Here is a 13,440-nt window from a genome sequence, read left to right as displayed (position 1 = left end):
AAGCTTTGCAAAACAACATCTTGATTTTCGATTTCCCAGAAATGAGCAGAGCCGAATTTGTCCGCTCAGTCAAATAGAGGAAATCTACTGTTAGAAGGGAATGCAGATGTTTCAATTCTTCAAACTTGACGACAACAACGTGGAAGGACAAGCCAAAACAGAATCCTCCTCTTCCATGAGGTCACTTGGCAGAAAACATGGACACCTTTAGGAGTTAATGCAGATGCTTCATTTTTTTCAAACTTGTGAAACAATTTGAGAGAGAAAACTGCCTTTTGTTAGAAACACACTTTCAGAGCTCTCTCTTTTTGGCATAAGTGGCAATTCCAATGATTTGCATAAGTTGATGAGAAAGAAATAGCATGATTTCCGAAGAATTTTTCTGTTTTCATTTCTCTAACAATGGCTAAAAGCAGTGTTTCCACCAGGTAACTTCTTCAAATATATCCCTCTGTTTCTGATAACTTTTCTTCAAGGTTTGCTTTAAAAGATTTGAAGGAAACTGTCCTTTATCTTATATTTGTAGTAATTTTATATCATAGGGTTGTTTGATTTAGTTAAACGCACCAATTTTTATCATTAAAAGTAACAAAGAAACTTGCCCCTTTTCAGAAGAACATGCCAGGCTTCTGCATTGGTGTTTGAAGCTTCATAAACATCGACCACGAAGGGACTCGAACTCTCAATCTTCTGATTCAAAATCAGACGCCTTATCCATTAGTCCACGCGGTCTCAATTTTGGGTGTGTGTGGCAGCGTATCTGGGAAAAAGAAAAAACATAGCATGATAAATTGCAGAAGCGATTCAACTTGTGAAAAAAATTGGAGAAACCTCCCTTTGTCCGAAAGAGGCACCACTTACTGCACACTCTTTCAAGCAGTGACAGCAATTTTAAAAGATGGATTAAGTAACGATGGAAGAAAGGCAAAGCTTTGCAAAACAACATCTTGATTTTCGATTCCCCAGAAATGAGCAGAGCCGAATTTGTCCGCTCAGTCAAATAGAGGAAATCTACTGTTAGAAGGGAATGCAGATGTTTCAATTCTTCAAACTTGACGACAACAACGTGGAAGGACAAGCCAAAACAGAATCCTCCTCTTCCATGAGGTCACTTGGCAGAAAACATGGACACCTTTAGGAGTTAATGCAGATGCTTCATTTTTTCAAACTTGTGAAACAATTTGAGAGAGAAAACTGCCTTTTGTTAGAAACACACTTTCAGAGCTCTCTCTTTTTGGCATAAGTAGCAATTCCAATGATTTGCCCCTTTTCAGAAGAACATGACAGGCTTCTGCATTGATGTTTGAAGCTTCATAAACATCGACCACGAAGGGACTCGAACCCTCAATCTTCTGATTCGAAGTCAGACGCCTTATCCATTAGGCCACACGGTCTCAATTTTGGGTGTGATGTGGCAGCGTATCTGGGAAAAAGAAAAAACATAGCATGACAAATTGCAGAAGCGATTCAACTTGTGAAAAAAATTGGAGAAACCTCCTTTTGTCCGAAAGAGGCACCACTTACTGCACACTCTTTCACGCAGTGACAGCAATTTTAAAAGATGGATTAAGTAACGATGGAAGAAAGGCAAAGCTTTGCAAAACAACATCTTGATTTTCGATTCCCCAGAAATGAGCAGAGCCGAATTTGTCCACTCAGTCAAATAGAGGAAATCTACTGTTAGAAGGGAATGCAGATGTTTCAATTCTTCAAACTTGACGACAACGTGGAAGGACAAGCCAAAACAGAATCCTCCTCTTCCATGAGGTCACTTGGCAGAAAACATGGACACCTTTAGGAGTTAATGCAGATGCTTCATTTTTTTCAAACTTGTGAAACAATTTGAGATTGAAAACTGCCATTTGTTAGAAACACACTTTCAGAGCTCTCTCTTTTTGGCATACGTGGCAATTCCAATGATTTGCATAAGTTGATGAGAAAGAAATAGCATGATTTCCAAAGAATTTTTCTGTTTTCATTTCTCTAACAATGGCTAAAAGCAGTGTTTCCACCAGGTAACTTCTTCCAATATATCCCTCTTTTTCTGATGACTTTTATTTAAAGGTTTGCTTTAAAAGATTTGAAGGAAACTGTCCTTTATCTTATATTTGTAGTAATTTTATATCATAGGGTTGTTTGATTTAGTTAAACGCACCAATTTTTATCATTAAAAGTAACAAATAAACTTGCCCCTTTTCAGAAGAACATGCCAGGCTTCTGCATTGGTGTTTGAAGCTTCATAAACATCGACCACGAAGGGACTCGAACCCTCAATCTTCTGATTCGAAGTCAGACGCCTTATCCATTAGGCCACGCGGTCTCAATTTTGGGTGTATGTGGCAGCGTATCTGGGAAAAAGAAAAAACATAGCATGACAAATTGCAGAAGCGATTCAACTTGTGAAAAAAATTGGAGAAACCTCCCTTTGTCCGAAAGAGGCACCACTTACTGCACACTCTTTCAAGCAGTGACAGCAATTTTAAAAGATGGATTAAGTAACGATGGAAGAAAGGCAAAGCTTTGCAAAACAACATCTTGATTTTCGATTCCCCAGAAATGAGCAGAGCCGAATTTGTCCGCTCAGTCAAATAGAGGAAATCTACTGTTAGAAGGGAATGCAGATGTTTCAATTCTTCAAACTTGACGACAACAACGTGGAAGGACAAGCCAAAACAGAATCCTCCTCTTCCATGAGTTCACTTGGCAGAAAACATGGACACCTTTAGGAGTTAATGCAGATGCTTCATTTTTTTCAAACTTGTGAAACAATTTGTGAGAGAAAACTGCCTTTTGTTAGAAACACACTTTCAGAGCTCTCTCTTTTTGGCATAAGTGGCAATTCCAATGATTTGCATAAGTTGATGAGAAGGAAATAGCATGATTTCCAAAGAATTTTTCTGTTTTCATTTCTCTAACAATGGCTAAAAGCAGTGTTTCCACCAGTTAACTTCTTCAAATATATCCCTCTGTTTCTGATGACTTTTATTTAAAGGTTTGCTTTAAAAGATTTGAAGGAAACTGTCCTTTATCTTATATTTGTAGTAATTTTCCATCATAGGGTTGTTTGATTTAGTTAAACGCACCATTTTTTATCATTAAAAGTAACAAATAAACTTGCCCCTTTTCAGAAGAACATGACAGGCTTCTGCATTGGTGTTTGAAGCTTCATAAACATCGACCACGAAGGGACTCGAACCCTCAATCTTCTGATTCGAAGTCAGACGCCTTATCCATTAGGCCACGCGGTCTCAATTTTGGGTGTGTGTGGCAGCGTATCTGGGAAAAAGAAAAAACATAGCATGACAAATTGCAGAAGCGATTCAACTTGTGAAAAAAATTGGAGAAACCTCCCTTTGTCCGAAAGAGGCACCACTTACTGCACACTCTTTCAAGCAGTGACAGCAATTTTAAAAGATGGATTAAGTAACGATGGAAGAAAGGCAAAGCTTTGCAAAACAACATCTTGATTTTCGATTCCCCAGAAATGAGCAGAGCCGAATTTGTCCGCTCAGTCAAATAGAGGAAATCTACTGTTAGAAGGGAATGCAGATGTTTAAATTCTTCAAACTTGACGACAACAACGTGGAAGGACAAGCCAAAACAGAATCCTCCTCTTCCATGAGGTCACTTGGCAGAAAACATGGACACCTTTAGGAGTTAATGCAGATGCTTCATTTTTTTCAAATTTGTGAAACAATTTGAGAGAGAAAACTGCCTTTTGTTAGAAACACACTTTCAGAGCTCTCTCTTTTTGGCATAAGTGGCAATTCCAATGATTTGCATAAGTTGATGAGAAAGAAATAGCATGATTTCCAAAGAATTTTTCTGTTTTCATTTCTCTAACAATGGCTAAAAGCAGTGTTTCCACCAGGTAACTTCTTCAAATATATCCCTCTGTTTCTGATGACTTTTATTTAAAGGTTTGCTTTAAAAGATTTGAAGGAAACTGTCCTTTATCTTATATTTGTAGTAATTTTCCATCATAGGGTTGTTTGATTTAGTTAAACGCACCAATTTTTATCATTAAAAGTAACAAATAAACTTGCCCCTTTTCAGAAGAACATGACAGGCTTCTTCATTGGTGTTTGAAGCTTCATAAACATCGACCACGAAGGGACTCGAACCCTCAATCTTCCGATTCAAAGTCAGACGCCTTATCCATTAGGCCACGCGGTCTCAATTTTGGGTGTGTGTGGCAGCGTATCTGGGAAAAAGAAAAAACATAGCATGACAAATTGCAGAAGCGATTCAACTTGTGAAAAAAATTGGAGAAACCTCCCTTTGTCCGAAAGAGGCACCACTTACTGCACACTCTTTCAAGCAGTGACAGCAATTTTAAAAGATGGATTAAGTAACGATGGAAGAAAGGCAAAGCTTTGCAAAACAACATCTTGATTTTCGATTCCCCAGAAATGAGCAGAGCCGAATTTGTCCGCTAAGTCAAATAGAGGAAATCTACTGTTAGAAGGGAATGCAGATGTTTCAATTCTTCAAACTTGACGACAACAACGTGGAAGGACAAGCCAAAACAGAATCCTCCTCTTCCATGAGGTCACTTGGCAGAAAACATGGACACCTTTAGGAGTTAATGCAGATGCTTCATTTTTTTCAAACTTGTGAAACAATTTGAGAGAGAAAACTGCCTTTTGTTAGAAACACACTTTCAGAGCTCTCTCTTTTTGGCATAAGTGGCAATTCCAATGATTTGCATAAGTTGATGAGAAAGAAATAGCATGATTTCCAAAGAATTTTTCTGTTTTCATTTCTCTAACAATGGCTAAAAGCAGTGTTTCCACCAGGTAACTTCTTCAAATATATCCCTCTGTTTCTGATGACTTTTATTTAAAGGTTTGCTTTAAAAGATTTGAAGGAAACTGTCCTTTATCTTATATTTGTAGTAATTTTCCATCATAGGGTTGTTTGATTTAGTTAAACGCACCAATTTTTATCATTAAAAGTAACAAATAAACTTGCCCCTTTTCAGAAGAACATGACAGGCTTCTGCATTGGTGTTTGAAGCTTCATAAACATCGACCACAAAGGGACTCGAACCCTCAATCTTCTGATTCAAAGTCAGACGCCTTATCCATTAGGCCACGCGGTCTCAATTTTGGGTGTGTGTGGCAGCGTATCTGGGAAAAAGAAAAAACATAGCATGAAAAATTGCAGAAGCGATTCAACTTGTGAAAAAAATTGGAGAAACCTCCCTTTGTCCGAAAGAGGCACCACTTACTGCACACTCTTTCAAGCAGTGACAGCAATTTTAAAAGATGAATTAAGTAACGATGGAAGAAAGGCAAAGCTTTGCAAAACAACATCTTGATTTTCGATTCCCCAGAAATGAGCAGAGCCGAATTTGTCCGCTCAGTCAAATAGAGGAAATCTACTGTTAGAAGGGAATGCAGATGTTTCAATTCTTCAAACTTGACGACAACAACGTGGAAGGACAAGCCAAAACAGAATCCTCCTCTTCCATGAGGTCACTTGGCAGAAAACATGGACACCTTTAGGAGTTAATGCAGATGCTTCATTTTTTCAAACTTGTGAAACAATTTGAGAGAGAAAACTGCCTTTTGTTAGAAACACACTTTCAGAGCTCTCTCTTTTTGGCATAAGTGGCAATTCCAATGATTTGCATAAGTTGATGAGAAAGAAATAGCATGATTTCCGAAGAATTTTTCTGTTTTCATTTCTCTAACAATGGCTAAAAGCAGTGTTTCCACCAGGTAACTTCTTCAAATATATCCCTCTGTTTCTGATAACTTTTCTTCAAGGTTTGCTTTAAAAGATTTGAAGGAAACTGTCCTTTATCTTATATTTGTAGTAATTTTATATCATAGGGTTGTTTGATTTAGTTAAACGCACCAATTTTTATCATTAAAAGTAACAAAGAAACTTGCCCCTTTTCAGAAGAACATGACAGGCTTCTTCATTGGTGTTTGAAGCTTCATAAACATCGACCACGAAGGGACTCGAACTCTTAATCTTCTGATTCAAAGTCAGACGCCTTATCCATTAGGCCACGCGGTCTCAATTTTGGGTGTGTGGCAGCGTATCTGGGAAAATGAAAAAACATAGCATGACAAATTGCAGAAGCGATTCAACTTGTGAAAAAAATTGGAGAAACCTCCCTTTGTCCGAAAGAGGCACCACTTACTGCACACTCTTTCAAGCAGTGACAGCAATTTTAAAAGATGGATTAAGTAACGATGGAAGAAAGGCAAAGCTTTGCAAAACAACATCTTGATTTTCGATTCCCCAGAAATGAGCAGAGCCGAATTTGTCCGCTCAGTCAAATAGAGGAAATCTACTGTTAGAAGGGAATGCAGATGTTTCAATTCTTCAAACTTGACGACAACAACGTGGAAGGACAAGCCAAAACAGAATCCTCCTCTTCCATGAGGTCACTTGGCAGAAAACATGGACACCTTTAGGAGTTAATGCAGATGCTTCATTTTTTCAAACTTGTGAAACAATTTGAGAGAGAAAACTGCCTTTTGTTAGAAACACACTTTCAGAGCTCTCTCTTTTTGGCATAAGTGGCAATTCCAATGATTTGCATAAGTTGATGAGAAAGAAATAGCATGATTTCCAAAGAATTTTTCTGTTTTCATTTCTCTAACAATGGCTAAAAGCAGTGTTTCCACCAGGTAACTTCTTCAAATATATCCCTCTGTTTCTGATGACTTTTATTTAAAGGTTTGCTTTAAAAGGAAACTGTCCTTTATCTTATATTTGTAGTAATTTTCCATCATAGGGTTGTTTGATTTAGTTAAACGCACCAATTTTTATCATTAAAAGTAACAAATAAACTTGCCCCTTTTCAGAAGAACATGACAGGCTTCTGCATTGATGTTTGAAGCTTCATTAACATCGACCACGAAGGGACTCGAACCCTCAATCTTCTGATTCGAAGTCAGACGCCTTATCCATTAGGCATCATGGTCTCAATTTTGGGTGTGATGTGGCAGCGTATCTGGGAAAAAGAAAAAACATAGCATGACAAATTGCAGAAGCGATTCAACTTGTGAAAAAAATTGGAGAAACCTCCTTTTGTCCGAAAGAGGCACCACTTACTGCACACTCTTTCACGCAGTGACAGCAATTTTAAAAGATGGATTAAGTAACGATGGAAGAAAGGCAAAGCTTTGCAAAACAACATCTTGATTTTCGATTCCCCAGAAATGAGCAGAGCCGAATTTGTCCACTCAGTCAAATAGAGGAAATCTACTGTTAGAAGGGAATGCAGATGTTTCAATTCTTCAAACTTGACGACAACGTGGAAGGACAAGCCAAAACAGAATCCTCCTCTTCCATGAGGTCACTTGGCAGAAAACATGGACACCTTTAGGAGTTAATGCAGATGCTTCATTTTTTTCAAACTTGTGAAACAATTTGAGAGAGAAAACTGCCTTTTGTTAGAAACACACTTTCAGAGCTCTCTCTTTTTGGCATAAGTGGCAATTCCAATGATTTGCATAAGTTGATGAGAAAGAAATAGCATGATTTCCAAAGAATTTTTCTGTTTTCATTTCTCTAACAATGGCTAAAAGCAGTGTTTCCACCAGGTAACTTCTTCCAATATATCCCTCTGTTTCTGATGACTTTTATTTAAAGGTTTGCTTTAAAAGATTTGAAGAAAACTGTCCTTTATCTTATTGTAGCGAAAGCCACTTCGCCACTGTGTTTTGGAGGGGGCTGCTTGCCCGCCTCTTACCGTGTGACTACGGTCCCTGGGCGATTTGGCCCTTTATGCACGGTATTTGGGCATACTGTGTTTTATCGTGCGGCTACTGGCCCTTTAAGCACAGTGAATGGACTTTTATTGTACTGTGCTGGCCTTTTAAAAACAGTGTATGGACATACTGAAACTTTTTGGACACTTCCTCTTCCCCTCCCCCGGATCCATTGTTCTCCAGCAGGGTGTTGTCCCAGGGACAAGGAAAAGCCATGCTTGCAAGTGAAAACAAAGGACTTCGACCTAACCGTTAAACCCCTGAACCTATTCAAGTGAATTTTGGATATGTTTGTCCCCAAGTTATACTGGTTAAAATAATATAAGTTTTATGTATGTACGATGTTAACTCACAAAGTTATAAAAATGTATAAAAAGTGTAACTTTTCAGCTTGGAGATAATTGAGTAGATACAGTAATTGACTCAATTATCTCCTAAGCAGAGGGGAGGAATATGCTGGGTGTGTTTCTATTGTCCCATTGTGTCTGATTGGCTGCTGTACTTGCATTGTATGTGTTGTAATGTGTCTATTGGTTGTTCTGCAAAACCCTGTGAGCAGTACTAGGTTTTGTGGATTGTGAATAAAAAGGGCTGCAAGCTAGCAGCCAGAGAGTTCCTGTTTTACCCTCAAAGTGATGTGTCGTCTCATTATTGGGGGGAAGGATTTATGGCATGCTGTTCCAGTTGACTGCTAGGAGTACAAGCCTATTCGTATGGTTCCTATTCAATGGTCTACAGCATTCATATGCTTGGGAGAATTTAAAGGTTTCTCGGATTCGGTGATTGTGGTGTCTGCCAGAGTGCTTGGAGTCCTCAGGAAGCGCTAGGAGCATCCATTAACGGACGTACCCAGTCGGGGTACACGGAGCTCCGTTACATTTGGAGTCCTCAGGAAGCGCTAGGAGCATCCATTAACGGAGGTACCAAGTCGGGGTGCCAGGTGATCCGTTACACTTATATTTGTAGTAATTTTATATCATAGGGTTGTTTGATTTAGTTAAACGCACCAATTTTTATCATTAAAAGTAACAAAGAAACTTGCCCCTTTTCAGAAGAACATGCCAGGCTTCTGCATTGGTGTTTGAAGCTTCATAGACATCGACCACGAAGGGACTCGAACCCTCAATCTTCTGATTCGAAGTCAGACGCCGTATCCATTAGGCCACACGGTCTCAATTTTGAGTGTGTGTGGCAGCGTATCTGGGAAAAAGAAAAAACATAGCATGACAAATTGCAGAAGCGATTCAACTTGTGAAAAAAATTGGAGAAACCTCCCTTTGTCCGAAAGAGGCACCACTTACTGCACACTCTTTCAAGCAGTGACAGCAATTTTGAAAGATGGATTAAGTAACGATGGAAGAAAGGCAAAGCTTTGCAAAACAACATCTTGATTTTCGATTCCCCAGAAATGAGCAGAGCCGAATTTGTCCGCTCAGTCAAATAGAGGAAATCTACTGTTAGAAGGGAATGCAGATGTTTCAATTCTTCAAACTTGACGACAACAACGTGGAAGGACAAGCCAAAACAGAATCCTCCTCTTCCATGAGGTCACTTGGCAGAAAACATGGACACCTTTAGGAGTTAATGCAGATGCTTCATTTTTTTCAAACTTGTGAAACAATTTGAGAGAGAAAACTGCCTTTTGTTAGAAACACACTTTCAGAGCTCTCTCTTTTTGGCATAAGTGGCAATTCCAATGATTTGCATAAGTTGATGAGAAAGAAATAGCATGATTTCCAAAGAATTTTTCTGTTTTCATTTCTCTAACAATGGCTAAAAGCAGTGTTTCCACCAGGTAACTTCTTCAAATATATCCCTCTGTTTCTGATGACTTTTATTTAAAGGTTTGCTTTAAAAGATTTGAAGGAAACTGTCCTTTATCTTATATTTGTAGTAATTTTCCATCATAGGGTTGTTTGATTTAGTTAAACGCACCAATTTTTATCATTAAAAGTAACAAATAAACTTGCCCCTTTTCAGAAGAACATGACAGGCTTCTTCATTGGTGTTTGAAGCTTCATAAACATCGACCACGAAGGGACTCGAACCCTCAATCTTCTGATTCGAAGTCAGACGCCTTATCCATTAGGCCACGCGGTCTCAATTTTGGGTGTGATGTGGCAGCGTATCTGGGAAAAAGAAAAAACATAGCATGACAAATTGCAGAAGCGATTCAACTTGTGAAAAAAATTGCAGAAACCTGCCTTTGTCCGAAAGAGGCACCACTTACTGCACACTCTTTCAAGCAGTGACAGCAATTTTAAAAGATGGATTAAGTAACGATGGAAGAAAGGCAAAGCTTTGCAAAACAACATCTTGATTTTCGATTCCCCAGAAATGAGCAGAGTTGAATTTGTCCCCTCAGTCAAATAGAGGAAATCTACTGTTAGAAGGGAATGCAGATGTTTCAATTCTTCAAACTTGACAACAACGTGGAAGGACAAGCCAAAACAGAATCCTCCTCTTCCATGAGGTCACTTGGCAGAAAACATGGACACCTTTAGGAGTTAATGCAGATGCTTCATTTTTTTCAAACTTGTGAAACAATTTGAGAGAGAAAACTGCCTTTTGTTAGAAACACACTTTCAGAGCTCTCTCTTTTTGGCATAAGTGGCAATTCCAATGATTTGCATAAGTTGATGAGAAAGAAATAGCATGATTTCCAAAGAATTTTTCTGTTTTCATTTCTCTAACAATGGCTAAAAGCAGTGTTTCCACCAGGTAACTTCTTCAAATATATCCCTCTGTTTCTGATGACTTTTATTTAAAGGTTTGCTTTAAAAGATTTGAAGGAAACTGTCCTTTATCTTATATTTGTAGTAATTTTCCATCATAGGGTTGTTTGATTTAGTTAAACGCACCAATTTTTATCATTAAAAGTAACAAATAAACTTGCCCCTTTTCAGAAGAACATGACAGGCTTCTGCATTGGTGTTTGAAGCTTCATAAACATCGACCACGAAGGGACTCGAGCTCTCAATCTTCTGATTCAAAGTCAGACGCCTTATCCATTAGGCCACGCGGTCTCAATTTTGGGTGTGTGTGGCAGCGTATCTGGGAAAAAGAAAAAACATAGCATGACAAATTGCAGAAGCGATTCAACTTGTGAAAAAAATTGGAGAAACCTCCCTTTGTCCGAAAGAGGCACCACTTACTGCACACTCTTTCAAGCAGTGACAGCAATTTTAAAAGATGGATTAAGTAACGATGGAAGAAAGGCAAAGCTTTGCAAAACAACATCTTGATTTTCGATTCCCCAGAAATGAGCAGAGCCGAATTTGTCCGCTAAGTCCAATAGAGGAAATCTACTGTTAGAAGGGAATGCAGATGTTTCAATTCTTCAAACTTGACGACAACAACGTGGAAGGACAAGCCAAAACAGAATCCTCCTCTTCCATGAGGTCACTTGGCAGAAAACATGGACACCTTTAGGAGTTAATGCAGATGCTTCATTTTTTTCAAACTTGTGAAACAATTTGAGAGAGAAAACTGCCTTTTGTTAGAAACACACTTTCAGAGCTCTCTCTTTTTGGCATAAGTGGCAATTCAAATGATTTGCATAAGTTGATGAGAAAGAAATAGCATGATTTCCAAAGAATTTTTCTGTTTTCATTTCTCTAACAATGGCTAAAAGCAGTGTTTCCACCAGGTAACTTCTTCAAATATATCCCTCTGTTTCTGATGACTTGTATTTAAAGGTTTGCTTTAAAAGATTTGAAGGAAACTGTCCTTTATCTTATATTTGTAGTAATTTTCCATCATAGGGTTGTTTGATTTAGTTAAACGCACCAATTTTTATCATTAAAAGTAACAAATAAACTTGCCCCTTTTCAGAAGAACATGACAGGCTTCTTCATTGGTGTTTGAAGCTTCATAAACATCGACCACGAAGGGACTCGAACCCTCAATCTTCTGATTCGAAGTCAGACGCCTTATCCATTAGGCCACGCGGTCTCAATTTTGGTTGTGATGTGGCAGCGTATCTGGGAAAAAGAAAAAACATAGCATGACAAATTGCAGAAGCGATTCAACTTGTGAAAAAAATTGGAGAAACCTGCCTTTGTCCGAAAGAGGCACCACTTACTGCACACTCTTTCAAGCAGTGACAGCAATTTTAAAAGATGGATTAAGTAACGATGGAAGAAAGGCAAAGCTTTGCAAAACAACATCTTGATTTTCGATTCCCCAGAAATGAGCAGAGCCGAATTTGTCCCCTCAGTCAAATAGAGGAAATCTACTGTTAGAAGGGAATGCAGATGTTTCAATTCTTCAAACTTGACGACAACAACGTGGAAGGACAAGCCAAAACAGAATCCTCCTCTTCCATGAGGTCATTTGGCAGAAAACATGGACACCTTTAGGAGTTAATGCAGATGCTTCATTTTTTTCAAACTTGTGAAACAATTTGAGAGAGAAAACTGCCTTTTGTTAGAAACACACTTTCAGAGCTCTCTCTTTTTGGCATAAGTGGCAATTCCAATGATTTGCATAAGTTGATGAGAAAGAAATAGCATGATTTCCAAAGAATTTTTCTGTTTTCATTTCTCTAACAATGGCTAAAAGCAGTGTTTCCACCAGGTAACTTCTTCAAATATATCCCTCTGTTTCTGATGACTTTTATTTAAAGGTTTGCTTTAAAAGATTTGAAGGAAACTGTCCTTTATCTTATATTTGTAGTAATTTTCCATCATAGGGTTGTTTGATTTAGTTAAACGCACCAATTTTTATCATTAAAAGTAACAAATAAACTTGCCCCTTTTCAGAAGAACATGACAGGCTTCTGCATTGGTGTTTGAAGCTTCATAAACATCGACCACGAAGGGACTCGAGCTCTCAATCTTCTGATTCAAAGTCAGACGCCTTATCCATTAGGCCACGCGGTCTCAATTTTGGGTGTGTGTGGCAGCGTATCTGGGAAAAAGAAAAAACATACATGACAAATTGCAGAAGCGATTCAACTTGTGAAAAAAATTGGAGAAACCTGCCTTTGTCCGAAAGAGGCACCACTTACTGCACACTCTTTCAAGCAGTGACAGCAATTTTAAAAGATGGATTAAGTAACGATGGAAGAAAGGCAAAGCTTTGCAAAACAACATCTTGATTTTCGATTCCCCAGAAATGAGCAGAGCCGAATTTGTCCCCTCAGTCAAATAGAGGAAATCTACTGTTAGAAGGGAATGCAGATGTTTCAATTCTTCAAACTTGACGACAACAACGTGGAAGGACAAGCCAAAACAGAATCCTCCTCTTCCATGAGGTCACTTGGCAGAAAACATGGACACCTTTAGGAGTTAATGCAGATGCTTCATTTTTTTCAAACTTGTGAAACAATTTGAGAGAGAAAACTGCCTTTTGTTAGAAACACACTTTCAGAGCTCTCTCTTTTTGGCATAAGTGGCAATTCCAATGATTTGCATAAGTTGATGAGAAAGAAATAGCATGATTTCCAAAGAATTTTTCTGTTTTCATTTCTCTAACAATGGCTAAAAGCAGTGTTTCCACCAGGTAACTTCTTCAAATATATCCCTCTGTTTCTGATGACTTTTATTTAAAGGTTTGCTTTAAAAGATTTGAAGGAAACTGTCCTTTATCCTATATTTGTAGTAATTTTCCATCATAGGGTTGTTTGATTTAGTTAAACGCACCAATTTTTATCATTAAAAGTAACAAATAAACTTGCCCCTTTTCAGAAGAACATGACAGG

General features: G+C 38.3%; 8 non-coding genes across 8 annotated transcripts; all 8 read right to left on the bottom strand.

Moving 5' to 3' along the window:
• Positions 1 to 1,321: 1,321 nt before the first annotated feature.
• Positions 1,322 to 1,394, bottom strand: TRNAR-UCG (transfer RNA arginine (anticodon UCG)). Its single transcript has one exon. It is a non-coding gene; the product is annotated as a tRNA-Arg (tRNA).
• An 853-nt stretch (positions 1,395 to 2,247) lies between these two features.
• Positions 2,248 to 2,320, bottom strand: TRNAR-UCG (transfer RNA arginine (anticodon UCG)). Its single transcript has one exon. It is a non-coding gene; the product is annotated as a tRNA-Arg (tRNA).
• Positions 2,321 to 3,175: 855 nt separating this feature from the next.
• TRNAR-UCG (transfer RNA arginine (anticodon UCG)) lies at positions 3,176 to 3,248 on the bottom strand. Its single transcript has one exon. It is a non-coding gene; the product is annotated as a tRNA-Arg (tRNA).
• An 855-nt stretch (positions 3,249 to 4,103) lies between these two features.
• On the bottom strand, positions 4,104 to 4,176 carry TRNAQ-UUG (transfer RNA glutamine (anticodon UUG)). The gene has a single exon. It is a non-coding gene; the product is annotated as a tRNA-Gln (tRNA).
• Positions 4,177 to 5,031: 855 nt separating this feature from the next.
• On the bottom strand, positions 5,032 to 5,104 carry TRNAQ-UUG (transfer RNA glutamine (anticodon UUG)). The gene has a single exon. It is a non-coding gene; the product is annotated as a tRNA-Gln (tRNA).
• Positions 5,105 to 5,957: 853 nt separating this feature from the next.
• TRNAQ-UUG (transfer RNA glutamine (anticodon UUG)) lies at positions 5,958 to 6,030 on the bottom strand. Its single transcript has one exon. It is a non-coding gene; the product is annotated as a tRNA-Gln (tRNA).
• A 3,733-nt stretch (positions 6,031 to 9,763) lies between these two features.
• TRNAR-UCG (transfer RNA arginine (anticodon UCG)) lies at positions 9,764 to 9,836 on the bottom strand. The gene has a single exon. It is a non-coding gene; the product is annotated as a tRNA-Arg (tRNA).
• A 1,781-nt stretch (positions 9,837 to 11,617) lies between these two features.
• Positions 11,618 to 11,690, bottom strand: TRNAR-UCG (transfer RNA arginine (anticodon UCG)). The gene has a single exon. It is a non-coding gene; the product is annotated as a tRNA-Arg (tRNA).
• Positions 11,691 to 13,440: the final 1,750 nt, after the last annotated feature.

Source organism: Pelobates fuscus, chromosome 9 (assembly GCF_036172605.1).
Source record: "Pelobates fuscus isolate aPelFus1 chromosome 9, aPelFus1.pri, whole genome shotgun sequence".
In the NCBI taxonomy this organism is placed as follows: Eukaryota; Metazoa; Chordata; class Amphibia; order Anura; family Pelobatidae; genus Pelobates; species Pelobates fuscus.
Note: the sequence above shows the minus strand (reverse complement) of the source record. Positions and strands in the feature narration are given on the sequence as shown.